Source organism: Loxodonta africana, chromosome 20, assembly GCF_030014295.1.
Source record: "Loxodonta africana isolate mLoxAfr1 chromosome 20, mLoxAfr1.hap2, whole genome shotgun sequence".
In the NCBI taxonomy this organism is placed as follows: Eukaryota; Metazoa; Chordata; class Mammalia; order Proboscidea; family Elephantidae; genus Loxodonta; species Loxodonta africana.
This window is the reverse complement of record NC_087361.1, coordinates 19,520,027-19,537,317: the sequence shown is the minus strand read 5'-3', so window position 1 is coordinate 19,537,317 and position 17,291 is coordinate 19,520,027.

Sequence of the window (17,291 nt, the reverse complement as noted above, 5' to 3'; positions counted from 1 at the left end):
ACCAAATCAATACCATTCACAGTAGCCCCCAAGAAGATAAAATACTTAGGAATAAATCTTACCAAGGATGTAAAAGACCTATACAAAGAAAACTACAAAGCTCTACTACAAGAAATTCAAAAGGACATACTTAAGTGGAAAAACATACCTTGCTCATGGATAGGAAGACTTAACATAGTAAAAATGTCTATTCTACCAAAAGCCATTTATACATATAACACACTTCCGATCCAAATTCCAATGTCTTGTTTTAAGGGGATAGAGAAACAAATCACCAATTTTATATGGAAGGGAAAGAACCCCCGGATAAGCAAAGCATTACTGAAAAAAAAGAAGAAAGTGGGAGGCCTCACTCTACCTGATTTCAGAAGCTATTATACAGCCACAGTAGTCAAAACAGCCTGGTACTGGTACAACAACAGGCACATAGACCAATGGAACAGAATTGAGAGCCCAGATATAAATCCATCCACGTATGAGCAGTTGATATTTGACAAAGGACCAGTGTCAGTTAATTGGGGAAAAGATAGCCTTTTTAACAAATGGTGCTGGCATAACTGGATATGCATTTGCAAAAAAATGAAACAGGACCCATACCTCACACCATGCACAAAAACTAACTCCAAGTGGATCAAAGACCTAAACATAAAGACTAAAACGATAAAGATCATGGAAGAAAAGATAGGGACAACCCTAGAAGCCCTAATACAAGGCATAAACAGAATACAAAACATTACCAAAAATGATGAAGAGAAACCAGATAACTGGGAGCTCCTAAAAATCAAACACCTATGCTCATCTAAAGACTTCACCAAAAGAGTAAAAAGACCACCTACAGACTGGGAAAGAATTTTCAGCTATGACATCTCAGACCAGCGCCTGATCTCTAAAATCTACATGATTCTGTCAAAACTCAACCACAAAAAGACAAACAACCCAATCAAGAAGTGGGCAAAGGATATGAACACACATTTCACTAAAGAAGATATTCAGGCAGCCAACAGATATAAGAGAAAATGCTCTCGATCATTAGCCATTAGAGAAATGCAAATTAAACTACGATGAGATTCCATCTCACACCAAAAGGCTGGCATTAATCCAAAAAACACAAAATAATAAATGTTGGAGAGGCTGTGGAGAGATTGGAACTCTTATACACTGCTGGTGGGAATGTAAAATGGTACAACCACTTTGGAAATCTATCTGGCGTTATCTTAAACAGTTAGAAATAGAACTACCATACAACCCAGAAATCCCACTCCTCAGAATATACCCTAGAGAAACAAGAGCCTTCACACAAACAGATATATGCACACCCATGTTTATTGCAGCTCTGTTTACAATAGCAAAAAGCTGGAAGCAACCAAGGTGTCCATCAAAGGATGAATGGGTAAATAAATTGTGGTATATTCACACAATGGAATACTATGCATCGATAAAGAACAGTGAGGAATCTGTGAAACATTTCATAACATGGAGGAACCTGGAAGGCATTATGCTGAGCGAAATGAGTCAGAGGCAAAAGGACAAATATTGTATAAGACCACTATTGTAAGATCTTGAGGAATAGTAAAAACTGAGAAGAATGCATACTTTTGTGGTTACGAAGGGGGGAGGGAGGGAGGGAGGGAGAGGGTTTTTTATTGATTAATCAGTAGATAAGAACTGCTTTAGGTGAAGGGAAAGACAACACTCAATACATGGAAGGTCAGCTCAATTGGACTGGACCAAAAGCAAAGAAGCTTCCGGGATAAAATGAATGCTTCAAAGGTCAGCGAAGCAAGGGCGGGGGTCTGGGGAACATGGTTTGAGGGGACTTCTAAGTCAATTGGCAAAATAATTCTATTATGAAAACATTCTGCATCCCACTTTGACATGTGGCGTCTGGGGTCTTAAATGCTAACAAGCGGCCATCTAAGGTACATCAATTGGTCTCAACCCACCTGGAGCAAAGGAAAATGAAGAACACCAAGGTCACACGACAACTAAGAGCCCAAGAGACAGAAGGGGCCACATGAACCAGAGACCTACATCATCCTGAGACTAGAAGAACTAGTTGGTGCCCGGCCACAATCGATGACTGCCCTGACAGGGAGCACAACAGAGAACTTCTGAGGGAAGAGGAAATCAGCGGGATGCAGACCCCAAATTCTCATAAAAAGACCATACTTAATGGTCTGATTGAGACTAGAGGAATCCGGGCGGCCATGGTCCCCAGACCTTCTGTTGGCACAGGTCAGGAACCATCCCCGAAGACAACTCATCAGACATGGAAGGGACTGGTCAGCGGGTGAGAGAGAGATGCTGATGAAGAGTGAGCTAATTATATCAGGTGGACACTTGAGATTGTGTTGGCAAGTCTTGTCTGGAGGGGGGATGGGGGGATAGAGAGAGAGGGAAGCTGGCAAAATTGTCACGAAAGGAGAGACTGAAAGGGCTGACTCAATAGGGGGAGAGCAAGTGGGAGTACGGAGTAAGATGTGTGTAAACTTATATGTGACAGACTGATTGGATTTGTAAATGTTCACTTGAAGCTTAATAAAAGTTAATTTAAAAAAAAAAAGAATGGTGATAAAGGGCATCCTTGTCTGGTTCCTGATCGCAAAGGCAATGCTTCCAGGCTCTTTCCATTTAGGATGATGTTGGCTTTGTATAAATGCCCTTTATTATGTTTAGGAATTTTCCTCCTTTTCCTATTTTGTTGAGAGTTTTTATCATGAATGAGTGTTGAACTTTGTCAAATGCCTTTTCTGTATCAATTGAAAAAATCATGTGATTCTTGTCTTTTGTTTTTTTTATGTGATGGATTACAGTAATTGTTTTTCTAATGTTGAACCATCTCTGCATACCTGGTATGAATCCCACTTGGTCATGGTGAATTATTTTTTTGATATGTTGTTGAATTCTATTGGCTAGAATTTTGTTGAGGATTTTTCATCTGTGTTCATGAGGGATATAGGTCTGTAGTATTCTTTTTTGTGGAGTTTTTACCTGGTTTTGGTATCAGGGATATGCTGGCATCACAGAATGAGTTTGGGAGTATTCAGTCCTTTTCTATGCTCTGAAATATCTTTAGTAGTAGTGATGCTCTTCTCTGAAAATTTGGCAGAACTCTGCAGTGAAGCTGTCCAGGCCAGAGGTTTTTTTTTGTTGTTGTTGGGAGTTTTTTGATTACCTTTTCAATCTGTTCTTTTGCTGTATGCCTATTTAGTTGTTCTACCTCTGTTTGTGTTGGTTTAGGTAGGTAGTGTTTCTAGAAATTCATCCATTTCTTATAGGTTTTCAAATTTTTTAGAGTATAATTTTTCACAGTAATTTGATGATTCTTTTAATTTCAGTTGGGCCTCTTTGGATATCACCCATCTCGTTTCTTATTTGGCTTATTTGCTTCCTCTCCTGTATTTTTTTTTTTTTTTTTTGTCACTTTGGCTAATGGTTTATCAATTTTGTTGATTTTTTCCAAGAACCAGTTTTTGGTCTTGTTAATTCTTTCAATTGTTTTCCTGTTTCATTTAGTTCAGCTCTAATTTTTTTTTTTTTTCTGATGCCTGAAGATTTATTTTGTTGCTCTCTATTTCTTCAAGTTGTAGGGATAATTCTTTGATTTTGGCCCTTTCTTCTTTTTGGATGTGTGCATTTATTGAAATTAATTGACCTCTGAGCAGTGCTTTTGCTGTGTCCCAAAGGTTCTGATAGGAAGTGTTTTCATTCTCACCGGATTCTATGAATTTCTTTATTCCATCCTTAATGTCGTCTATGATGCAGTCTTTTTATTTTTTATTGTTCAGTTTCCAAGTGTTTGATTTCTTTTCCCTGCTTTTTCTGTTATTGATTTCTACTTTTATGGCCTTGTGGTCAGAGAAGATGTTTTGTAACATTTCTTTGTTTTGGATTCTGCTAAGGCTTGCTTTATGACTTAATATGTGGTCTATTCTAGAGAATGTTCCATGTGCACTAGACAAGAAAGTATACTTGGTTGCTGTTCTTTGGAATGTTCTGTATATGTCTATGATGTCAAATCGGAGTTTTGTGGTATTTAGATCTTCTGTGTCTTTATTGAGCTTCTTTCTGGATGTCCTGTCCTTCACCGAAAGTGGTATGTTGAAGTCTCCTACTATTATTGTGGAGCTGGCTGTCTCATTTTTCAATGCTGATAGAGTTTATTTTATGTATCTTGCAGCCCTATCATTGGGTGCATAAATATTTAATATGGTTATATCTTCTTGGTGTATTGTCTCTTTAATCATTATATAGTGTCCTTCCTTATCCTTTATGATGGATTTAACTTTCAAATCTATTTTGTCAGAAACGAATATTGACACTCCTTTTTTTTTAAATTGTTGTTTGTATGATATTTTTTTCCATCCTTTGAGTTTTAGTTTATTTATGTCTGTAAGTCTAAGATGTGACTCTTGTAGGCAGCATATATATAGATGGATTGTGTTTTTTAATCCATTCTGCCATTCTCTGTCTCTTTATTGGTGTATTTAGTCCATTTACATTCAGGGTAATTATGGATAAGTATGAATTTAGTGCTATTATTTTGATGTCTTTTTTTTGTGTGTATTGTTGACATTTTCTTTTTTCCACTTAATTTTATGTGCTGAATAGATTGTCTTTATATGTTGTCTTTTCCTCATATTTGTTGTTGATTTTGTTTCTGCTGAGTCTGTATTTTTCCCTTATATTTTATTTTATTGTGTATGATAGTTTGTCTCCTTTGTAGTTACCTTATTATTTACCCCTGTTTTACTAAATTTAAACCTAACTTTTATTTCTTTGTATTACCCTATCTTCCTGTCCATATGGAAGATCTGTGACTACATTTCTTAGTCCCTCTTTATTGCTTTAATGTTGTCTTCTTTTATATAACAACATCGCTGTTACCCTGTTTTGAGCTTTTTTTTTTTTTAATCTTGATTTTCTTATTTATTTTTATTTTTCTTTCTGGGTTGACTTCTAATTGCTCTGCCTAGTGGTCTAGTCTTGGGCTGATACGTGATATTATTGATTTTCTAACCAGAGAACTCCCTTTAGTACTTCTTGTTGGTTTGGGGTTGGTTTTTACAAATTCCCTAAACTTCTGTTTATCTGGAAATGTCCTAATTTCACCTTCATATTTAAGAGACAGCTTTGCTGGATATATGATTCTTGGTTGGCAATTTTTTTCCTTCCATTTTTTATACAACTCATCCCTTTGCCTTCTTGCCTGCAGGGTTTCTGCTGAGTAGTCTGAACTTATTCTTATTGGCTCCCCTTTGTAGGTGACTTTTTGTTTATCACTAGCTGGTCTTAAAATTCTCTTTATCTTTGGTTTTAGCAAGTTTGATTATAATATGTCTTGGTGACTTTCTTTAACATCCACTTTAGGTGAAGTTCAATGAGCCTCTTGGATAGATATTTCCTCATCTTTCATGATATCAGGGAAGTTTTCTGCCAAAAAATCTTCAACAACACTCTCTCTATTTTCTTTTATCCCTCCCTGTTCTGGTACTCCAGTCATGCATAGGTTATTTCTCTTGGTAGAGTCCCACATGATTTTTAAGATTTCTTCATTGTTTAAAATTCTTTTATCTGATTTTCCTCAAATGTATTACTGGCCAGTGCTTTGCCTTCAAGTTCAGAAATTCTGCCTTCCACTTGCTCCAATCTGCTTCTCTGACTTTTATTAAGTTGTCTAGTTCTGTAATTTTATTGTTAATCTTCTGAATTTCTGATTTCTATCTCTCTATGGATTCTTACAGCTTATTAAATTTTTCATTATGTTCTTGAACAACCTTTTTAATTTCTTCAGCTTCTTTATCTGTGTGTTCCTTGGCTTGTTCGGTGTATTACCTCATTTCCTTCTTATGTCTTGAAGGATTTTGTATATTAATCTTTTGTATTCTGCCTTTGGTAATTCCAGGAAAGCACTTTCACCTAGAAGATCCTGTGATTCTTTGTTTTGAGAGCTTGTTGAGGTGATCATGGTCTGTTTCTTTATGTGGCTTGATATTGATTGTTGTCTCCAAAACATCTATAAGTTATTGTATTAGCTTATTTTATGTTTGCTTACTGTGTTGTAGCTTCTTGCTTGTTTTTGTTTTGATATGCCCAGATGGGTTGGTTGAGTGAGCTAGCTTGATTATTTTCACCTTTGGAGCTCTGACATCTTGTCCCAAAATGGCTAGAGCTGTTATCAGGTATATCAGTCTAGGAGTCCTTTCTCTTTTCTTGTATGAATTCAGTTCAGGTGTCCAGGTAGCTGATCATCAAGTATGTGGTACAGGCTCTGTCCTACAGTGTTAGAGGGGCAGCGGTGATTGGTGTAGGTACCAGTATCTGGCTGCAGCAGGGTCCACACTCTGAACAAGGCAACAGGCTGAGAATTGTCCCCCACTTGTCTCTGAGGAAAGCGCATCCCTGTTCCCTAGAGCGTACAGGTGGGTGAGTTCTGCAGATGGTCCATGGGCACCCACTCAGGCCCCTGATGTGGGTAGATGAGGATCCTGTTTAATAGGCAAAGCAACATCAAACATCTAACACCCACCTCTCTGCCGCAGAGCTGAAATGTTTGGAGTCTGCCAATAAGAGCTTGTTCTCCTGAAATAGGAACACACCGGTCCACGCAAAGGGGAAAGGTACTCAAAGTCCACAGACCATTTATGCCTGGACAGGAGCTGCTTCTTTCCTGACGTCCCCCAGTTAGTGTTGCTGAAAAATTATATTTTCCCCTCATTGTAAATTTATTCCTTCTCCAAAGCAGGGAAAATGGCTCTAGGCGCTCAACAGGGCCTATCTCAGGCCTGGGGAAGTCAGCTGCTGAATCCAGCTTGGGAGCCGAAGGAGAGGAGGTGGTAAAATATACGCAAGTACTTAGCTTTTGCCAAGAGTGCCTTTATACTCTGGTTCCAGAGGTGTGAGTAGGCTGTGTGGCTGGCTGTTACTCCCTGAGGAGTCTGTGGCCAAACACTAGTACCAGCCCACTGCCTCCGCTCCCAGAATGATGCTTAAGGGCTCCCCATGATTCAGGTCCGGTAGCTCCTCTCCAATTCTGAACCTCCTCTTCCTTCCCCTGCCCCTCAGTTCATTTTCTAAGCTTGTCTTTGATGCTCAGGGCTCCTAGCTTGTCATAAATGCACTCACTTCAATTGTTTTTTTCAGGTCTTTGTTGTAAAAAGGGCTTCCCGGAAGCATCTGTCTATTCCGCCATCTTGGCTCCACCTCAGGAGTGAAGGTTTGAGTTGCCCCACCAGGCATATAACCGGGACCAGCTGAGGTGCTTGCTAAGGGTGAATATGGAATGGGTGGTGGAAGAAGGCAGTTCTAAATACGATTTATGACCATGTGACTGTTGCAGCAATGATGACTGCAATTTTTATGAGTATTTCTTCCTTGTATGTGTGCATCATATATTTTTTTTTCTTCATTTATAAAACAGAAGATACATAAAGGTCTCATGCATTTTTTGTTGTGCATGTGTTAGTTTTAACATCTTAGGTGCAAGCACAGCCTTGTAATTATCTTTATTTAGAGACTGTGTATGGTTTAAGGAGACTTGTGCAGGTGCCACATTGACAAGGGGTGGACTCTGATGGTTAAGATTGTGTGTCAAGTTGGCTTGGCCATGATCCTCAATGTTTTGGCAGTTAGGTAATGACGTAGTTTGGCAGTTATGTAATGATATAATTTGGTAGTTATGTAATGATGTAGTCATCCTACCTGATGTGATTTGATGTTATCAGCCAATCAGTTGTAAGGGGAGTTTCTTCAGGGGTGTGGTTTGCATTCAATATATATAAATGTTTGACAAATTCACTTACTTACCCTGGATCTTGCATCTGTCTCTTCATTATCTGACATCTGGCTCTTGAGACTTGAGTTAGTGGCCTGTTGTATTGCCAGCCTATGTTGGGATGATTCATCAGCCTCTGCAACATGTGAGTCAGCACCCTGCTGTGTTATCTGTGGATCTTAGGTTCATCAACCCCTACAGCTACATGAGTCAGAGAAGCTTCCAAACTGTCACCTGATCTACCGACTTGGGGCTTACCAGCCTCTATGACCATGTTAGACATTTCCTTTAGATCTCTCTCTCTCTCTGTGTATATATATATATATATGTATATCCAAAAACCAAACCAAACTCATTGCCTTAGAGTCGATTTCAACTCATAGCGACCCTGCAGGACAGAATAGAACTGCCCCATACGGTTTCCAAGAAGCACCTGGTAGATTAGAACTACCGATCTTTTGGTTAATAGCTGTAGCTCTTAACCACTATGCCACCCAGGGTTTCCATATATATATATATATATATATATTTTATATATATATATGTATGTATACACACACATATGTATATGGAGCCCGGTTGCACAGTAATTAAGGGCTTGGCTACTAACCAAAATGTCAGCAGTTCAAATCCACTAGCCCACTAGCTACTCTTTGGAAATCCTATGGGGCAATTCTACTCTGTCCAATAGGGTCACTAAGAGTTGGAATGGACTTGACAGCAGTGGGCTTGGTTTGATTTTACGTATATATACATATATATGTATATACACTTCAGTGGTTTTGCTTCTCTAGAGAATCCAGCCTAAGACACGTAGAAACCCTATAGGACAAAGTACAATTGCCTCAGAGGGTTTCCTATGTTGCAATCTTTATGGGAACAGATTGCCATTTCTTTTCCCCTACTGAGTGGCTGGTGGGTTCAAACTGCCAATCTTTCAATTTGCAGCTGACTGCTTAAACATTGCTCCACCAGTGTGCATTAGATTTAATAGATTTAATAGTGCAATAGATTTAATAGATTTTTTTTTTTTTATTGTATAAATGTTACTTTCTTGATTTTGATCACTGTACTGTGTTTTTACTGTGGTTATGTAAGAGAATATCATTGTTTTTAGTACACAAAGACAGAATTATTTAGAGGAATGGAGGGATTATATCTGTAATTTACTCTCAAACAACTAGGAAAATAATAATAAATGCATACATGTATATACAGACACATATGAGTATGTATACATATCTTTAGGCTATATCAGAACTTCCTTTAAATCCAAAGGTATTTATTTTCGCCTAAAATAATTGTCTTAATAGCTTTTGGGGACTTTCCATTTATGTACAGCACTTTTATACCAGTGAATGATATAGCGTAGAATTATAAAAACTGAATGGTGGTATACACAAGGAAAACCTGCTTCACTAATATACTCACAAGTCAAATAATAACTTTACTATCTCATTTATTTCCTAGAAGAAGGAAATACAAAACATCTATCTATAACACTTTAAGCTGATGTTTCAAATCCCTGATTTTATGTAATCAGAGCTGCAGGTGCAGTCGTGTTTGTGGGGTTAAAATTTCTCTGCACTCCCTCATAATTAGTAATCATTTAATATGGTTGGGAAATTTAGGTTTCATTTTTAACTAACACCAATTAAAATAATTGTATTGTACACTTTTTTGTTATGATATGATGAATCACCATTTCATCTTCATTTCTATTCTTGAAACCTTTGAGTCATGTCAAACATCTTTGTACCTTACAGATGTTTTTTCTTAGTTTCAGTTCACTGGTGAATGAAGTGATTCAAGCAGTCCATCAAACACTGTGTTTCTGTCATACAACAAAATTGCTATACAACTGTAAAAATGGTGTGGTAGAAGTGTCTGACTTCCTCGACTAAGTTTACTAAGGGGAAGGAGAATCAAGATCAACAGCCCAAGGCTGATTCCTATGAGGTGGAGATCAGACATGCCTCCTCTCTCCATCCTTTTCACCAATTATGACACCTACTGTCACTTCCTTAGCACTCTCAGCTGAGTTTGATAATTCATTGCAATGGCCACACAGAGCTCACAGACAATACTCATGATTGCTGGATTCGTTAGGGATATAACAAGTTACAATTCAGGTTCAAGTATAGTGAGAATATAGTTCTTCTATTAGAACAGCCTGTTCTCGGGGTGCCCACAGGAAGGTCACTCTCTGGTTTTCAGCCCTGTGGCCTGGCCTTTGCCCTGTTCAGGCTAGTGTTACAAAGCTCTTTTAGCTCTATCCTTAAGTACCCAAAGGCACCCCCTCTGCCAGTAAGCCTCTGCCTGAAGGTCCTCAGCTCTAGCTCTGTGGATCAGCAAACCTAGCTCCACCAAGCACCATTAGTCAGCCTACTCCATAGAATTTCCATGGGTGTGAATTTTAGGAAGCAGATCACCAGACCTCTCTTTTGAGGGGCCTCTGGGTAAGTACAAATGTTTGCAATCCTCTTCCTTTAAGGAAAGAAAGGTTTGAACATTATCAGCTTGCCACTATGTGGATGGTTGGTCTCCTTGAATGGTGATGCTACCTTGAGGATTAAGTGTTCAGGGATAGGACTGCAGGATAAGTCTGAGGATCACTAAACTCAATGTAAAAGAACTTGGGCTAGAATGATATGGATCACTTAGCCTCCATTTGCCTCTTGAATGTCATATATTTGGTGGCATTGCAGGTTTTTGTCAAGAGGAGCTCTTGGTTTGAGATGAAGTTCAACATTCTCAATATTTGAACATGGTGATGGATTTTGATTTTTCCATTGTGGTGTCAATCGCCTTCTGTAATAACCTGTTTGTATACCTACATATTTTGTCCCTAGGAATGCTATTTGGATTCAAAGATACTTGTGGTTCAAAGCCTTCTGGTATTACTCCGGCCTCTTGCCTATTGTAACTTAAGAAAACCTAGCATCTAACACTAAAGTGCCTCTGCTTAGCTTCTGATCTTCTGCAGTTCTATAGTCCCCATTAACACCAGGAAGCCCAACTTCATGCTGGAATCTTTTATGGTCAACTCTGTCCTACAAGTACAGCCGTCATGGAGTTTCTTTTCACCACTGATTCCACCTTAACTGTTGCATTCATATTGTTTAAACGAAGGGAGATTTCTTTGTGCTCTTTTAAGGAACATAATGAATAAGTGGGGTTTTTGTTCTAACATTAAAATAATAAATAAATATCTGTGTTTAAATTCTTCCAAAAGCTGATGATACAACCAGGACTTGGGTGCCTATAGTATACTTTGAAGGTGATACCAGAAACAAATTAGAGGTAGTAAAAACAGAGAAGGAGAAAAGCCAATTGCAAATGTGTTAAAATGTAGGTTTTTACATTGAGCAACTGGGACTGAATTCTGAGAAACCATGCCAATGAGCTTCAGTATCATTACACAGAAGCTCTGGTTTTCAATGACTAACTGCCTTTGCCAATTGGATGAGGGTTGTCTTTTTGAGAGGTAAATCCCTGGTTTTCAGTTTTGCTTGCTTTGGCTTTATTCTAGCTATAATTTTTGCTAGACAAATGTTTCTCCAGATTGGCCTTTAGCTCTCATTCCCTCAGTTTCTCAATTCTTTGCTCATAGCTCTCTTCAAAGGGGTGAACTTGATCACCATTTTTAATCTGACAAACTGTTTCTGAGTGGGCTACCCTCCTCAAATCCCTTAAAATTTACATCTTTATCTCTTATTTAATAGTCTATATGAACATTTATTATGATTTTTGTTTAATTTTTCTCCTTTGCTACAATGTTAGATTCCTAAAGAGAGCATCAGCTCATTCAGCTGAGTACTGACAGCTCAGTAAATATTGAATGAGTGAAAAAAGTTTTGTAGTATTTGAACTCTACTAAAAAAAAAACTGGAAATGACTCGATGGCACTAGTTTTTTTTTTTTTTTTTAAATCAGTTGTCTTGACTAAGTATTTCTGTTTTCTCTCAAGGCCTAGACTTTTTAAATTTAAAACCAGAAGAGTCTCCCCCATTTTTTCCCTTTACTCTTTTCTAATTTTATAGAAACATTACTAATGTGTGAAAAACCAGTGACTGGAAATTCCATTTGCTGAATAATATATATATATATTTTGTTATATCCAATTTAATTACAATTAAATATCCTTTTTGTAGTTTTCATATAAGAGAATCCCAGTACTTTCTTGTGCTTCATTAGGACAGACTCTTGATTGGTAGGATGCTAAACCAAAAAACAAACGAAGCCTATTGCCATCAAATCAAATTCCAACTCATAGCAAACCTAGAGAACTGCCCCATGGAATTTCCAAGGCTGTAAATCCTTACAGAAGCAGACTGCCACATCTTTCTCCCATGGAGCGTGGAGCAGCTGGTGGCTTCAAACTGCTGACCTTTTGGTTAGCAGCCAAATGCTTAACCACTGCACCACCAGGACTCCTCCTGGTAGGATGCTGGTGGTTGCTAAATACTTAGGCTGAGTTTATCTAGTTTCCTTTCCCTCCTTCCCTTATTGGCATTTGCAGCCTATTTACCATAACAATTGGAAAAGGGGTGGCCAGCCACCAGGACATATCGAGGGGTTGCCTGCCTGCAGAAATGGACAGCAGTTTCCCATATTATTTGCATTCTCTTTTCTTCAGTATAAAAGATTCTTTCCCCCACCCCGGTATTTTTTTTTTTTTTCTGTTTCTTACATTTTCCCCAAGAAAGATCCACAGCCAGAAAACAGCGTGATTCTGATTGATGCAGTTGACAAAAAAAATAATAAAAGTAAAAATGCTTTCTATCATTGCCAGATTTAGGTCAAATTTGGAGATAAAATCAGTTTCAAATGTGTTGAATATAGTTTTATTAAAGTAATAATAGTCCAGAGGATTAAAAAGAGTGGCCAGCATGTTCAGTGTTATTTGTGTTATTGCTTACTTTGCTGTTGGTAAAAAAAAAAATCCAAATCCACTGCTGTCAAGTCGATTCCGACTCAGTGACCCTGAAGGACAGAGTAGAGCTGCCCCATGGGGTTTCCATGGAGCACCTGGTGGATTCAAACTACTGACCTTTTTGGTTAACAGCTGTAGCTTTTAACCACTACACCACCAGGGTTTCCTGGCTGTTGGTAGAGATGTTAAAAGCAGCTAAGGGGACCTGACAGATGATCAGAAACAAGGCAATGAGTGTAGCAGTCCAGGTGGACTCTGATCAGTCTCTGGCTCACAGTAGGATGGAAACTGGCAACTCTGAAGAGAAGTGTGTGTTTCACAAAGTCTTGGCAAGGGAAAGCAGCCAGGACAGATCCTGGCAGTCTATCCCTAATGTGAAAATGGCATATGTTGATGCTCTTTGACCAGCTCACATATTACAGGTGTCTTTCGCCAGGTCAGACCAACACAACATGAAAGACACAATTTTTGCTTCTCTCTGACTCTGGCCTGTACTCTCAAACAGAAAGACGCTAATCAACAGGGCAGTTTGCTACCCTTTTCCTGGAATCCACTCTCTCTCTCTCTCTCTTTTTTTTTTTTCCATTTATACAAGTTGATTTTGATCTCGTGGATGTTTTCAAAACCCTCTTTTATGTGATGGAATGCTTTCATGTAAATTTTCCAATCATTTTTATTACAAAATTTCTATTTCAGTAGTGGTTCAATTTAAATATGTTCTACTTGCCTTCCTTCCTTCCTTTCTTCCTTTTTCTTTCTATATGTAGCATTTTCTTGAGTTCCCATTATATGACAGGCAGAGTGTTTGTTCAGGAATCATACGATAAATAAGACAGGCCAGATCTTTGTCTTTGCAAAATTTAAAACTAGTATGTCAGAAAGTCAGATAACAAGGTAATTAAAATATGGTGTGATGTATTCTGTGGTAAGGGAATTTGAAGATACTACGCACGTACATAAGAGGAACACCCACTTTACATGTAGGAAATATTCCTAGAAAAAGTGACTTCTTAGAGTGAGAGGCATTTTAGTATTGTGATTAAGTATTGTGTATGGAATTTAGTTTCATGCTACTTGTGTTCAAATCCTATTTCTACCACTTACTACCTAAAAAAATACATGATTACTCTCTGTTTATAACATAAACTGAGAAAGTTAATTAATCTCTCTGTACCTGTACCTCAGTTTACTCAGCTGAAAAATGAGAATATGAAAGGTACATATCTCATAGGATTGTTGTGAGGATTAAATTCATATATGCAGAGAACCTGGAATAGTGTTTGGTAAATAATAAACACTACATAAATAGTAATAATAATAGAAACTGTTATTATTACTATTAATATTATTATTTATTCCAGGACTATCACTCTGATTATATTATCCAAATATATCAAAGATGTATAGTTGACACAGGGAGAGCTGTTAGAAGTTAGTATAGTAGTCCAAGCAGTGGGTGATGCTAAACTAAACTAATGTATCGTCAGAGAGGATGGATGGAAGCAGACGGATGTGAAGGTGTAGTGAATAGAGTGGACAATACTCAGTAGCTTCCTGGATAGTAAAAAAGGGTGAGGTAAATGATGTAGTAATTGACGATAAAATTACCAATGGCATTTGAAAAAGTTAAATTCAGTGTCTAACAGTGACATTGTTAAACACCTAGAATATATAGGAGATTATGCTAACTAGCTGAAAAAGGACGAGAAAACCACTAGTAAAACTAGTATAATTAGGCTGGGGAAGTTTAAAAATTAGAAATATCACTTTTTGCTGTTAGATTATCAAATTCCATAAAGTTGCAATAAGCCAAGAGATGGTAAAAACTTGAAGAGGAAACTGCACTGTCATTCAGGATTCCAAAATAAGTTTACTTAGTCAAACTCAGACTGCCAAATTCTACTCCTGGATGTACAGCCCTTTAAAATTCTGAAGCAGACCGATGAAGGATCTGCACTGGGATATGAGTTGAAATTAGCTAGATGGAAAGGGTTTGGTTTCTCAGTTCTTTATTGCAGCATTTACTGTTGGAGGTAACGTAGGTGTCATCACTGGGGGTGAGGAGTATTGCATAGCAACCATTTAGGTGTTTGCACCGGTATACTTTACTGTTGTTCCTCAAAATTGTCCTCAATAATTTATCCACCCCCAGTTCCTTGGAATGGGAATTACATACATATTTGATTGTTTCCGTGTGACTTGATTGACTTCTTATGGGATGAATGTATTGTTTTATTGCATTAACACCAAGCTTGGTCTGGCATCTGTTTTGGTGGAGGAAATGAGAACAGGTGGGACTTTCTCAGAAACGTTAACAGCTGTTGGGCAGTTTTCACCAGATCTCCAAATCTTTTCTCTCTTCCATGAGAAGGGCTTGACCCAGAAGAAGGTTGATCATTTTTTTTTTTTTTTTGATTCCAGAATGTAGAAGCTACAGATAACAGAGATATGAAGAGCAAAGCAGATTCAGCAGATTACATGCAACAAAATGAGTGGCAAAAGAGTATACATTTGTTGTTTCAAGCCCAGGTGTCATTGAGGTTCTGCTCACTTATTGATAGTCTCTACCATGTGTAAGCCCTTGAAGGTCAGGGAACATCTTATTCATCCTTGCATTTCTAGGAAATAATAGTCCTTAGTACCTAGTACATATCACTGAATTTTCAAAGAATTAATATCCCAGAATTGGTTTAGCTCTTTAGTAATCATCACCCCATGGAGGGGCAAACACACTTTCAATAGTGTCAGTCCTTAGCTCCCTTTGCAATTTGATCTTCTATCTTGTCTTTATTCGCTTGGCTTTTCCTTGGAATCATCTGTTATACTTTTGTTAATGGAAGAACAGCAAATGCTTGGTGGTATGGAGTCATTCTGAGTCATGCATGCCAGAGTGTTCATCAACCATACTACACTTTTCCTCAGATCATGGAGGACTGAGAATACTTTCAGTTCCCTATATGCAGCAGAAAGTACCAAAGGATTAGAACTGGGATCTGATTTAAAGTCTACTTATCATCCCTGCTCTAGGGAATTAAAGAACAGGTTTGGATTTGAGGATAGCATTGTTCTTATCCACCTCACTTAAACATATTGAATATTGTAAAATTGGTTTGAAAAATATGTAGAATTCCAATTGATTATAACATTTTAAACTATACAGGCTTTTAAATTACCTTTCTTATTTTCAGTTATTTTTTTGTGGTTATTAGTCCAAGTTTCATTTTAATTTTTAATACCTGTTTTCTTTTCATGGCCGTGCAGGTCAGCTTGAATGAAACAGTAGAAAACAACATAAGTCTACCTTGTGTATGTGTGAAAAATGTTTCAAAAGTCAATTTTAGAGTCAGAAAAAGTAGCATTTGATTTTTCTCTTTTTTTCAACATTAATATATTTTATTCATTAATTTTAATTTTATTGTGCTTTAGGTGAAAGTTCACAGCACAAATTAGTTTCTCATTCAAAAATTTATACACAAACTTTTGTGACATTTGTTGCAATCCCTGCAACGTGTTGGCATTCTTCCCCTTCCCCTTCACATCCTATGTTCCCCATGTCCATTTGTCTAGGTGTCCTGTCCGTTCCTGCCTTTTCATCTTTGCTTTTGGGCTGGTGTTGCTCATTTGGTCTCCTATACTTGATTAAACTAAGATGCATGTTCCTCGCGTGTATTATTGTTTGTTTTATAGGCTTGTCTACTCTTTGGCTGAAAGGTGGACTTCAGGAGTGGCTTCAGTTTTGAGTTAGCAGGTTGAACAGGTGCCATAGTCTCAGGGGTCCCTCCAAGTCTCTGTCAGACCAATAAGTTTGGAAAAAGTAGTGTTTTTAAATAACGAGCTTATCTTTGTGAATATTATTTTAATGATATGTTTTAGATTCTTGTCCTGTATTTATATTATAATAAATATTATTAAAATTGAAGACTGCTGTAAGCGTCAAGATACACTTATTAAAAATAAGATGCAGAAAAAAGCATGCCAGCAAAAAAAAAAAAACAGATTTTTGAATCACCACTGCAAATATTGTAGATTCGATTAGAACATGGAGTATTTTACTGTATTACAAAGCAGAAGAGTGCTACAAGCATTTTATTTGTAAGATTATAATTGGAAATACATTTAGCACTCAGGTAAAACTTGAATACTATTTCAGTTTTTGTAGTGAAGAAACTTACTCTTCTCCGCTGATTTAATGAGTGAAGACCAAAAAGCATCAGAAGGATAATGAATGTTGAGTCCTGCATCAAAACTATAAATATGGTTTAAAATAAGAAAGGTGTCTTACCTTTGTGAGATTTTTAAAGTCTAGTTTGCGGTAATTTAATTAGATAAGAATTATTTGAGGACTTTTAAATGTATTCTAATGAGAAAAAGTTTAAATAGTTCTTTTTTAAATCAACCCCTCCTTTATATGTCAGGTATATATGTGTCTTGTACAGATACACAAATGATTCTAATCTTACAATTATATTTTGTCACTCCAAAACACAATTTTTCTGTAGTGACAACTCATATCATTTCCAGTGGGTATCATTTTTCCTAATATACTCAAAGGTCATGTAGAAATCCTATAGACATAAAACA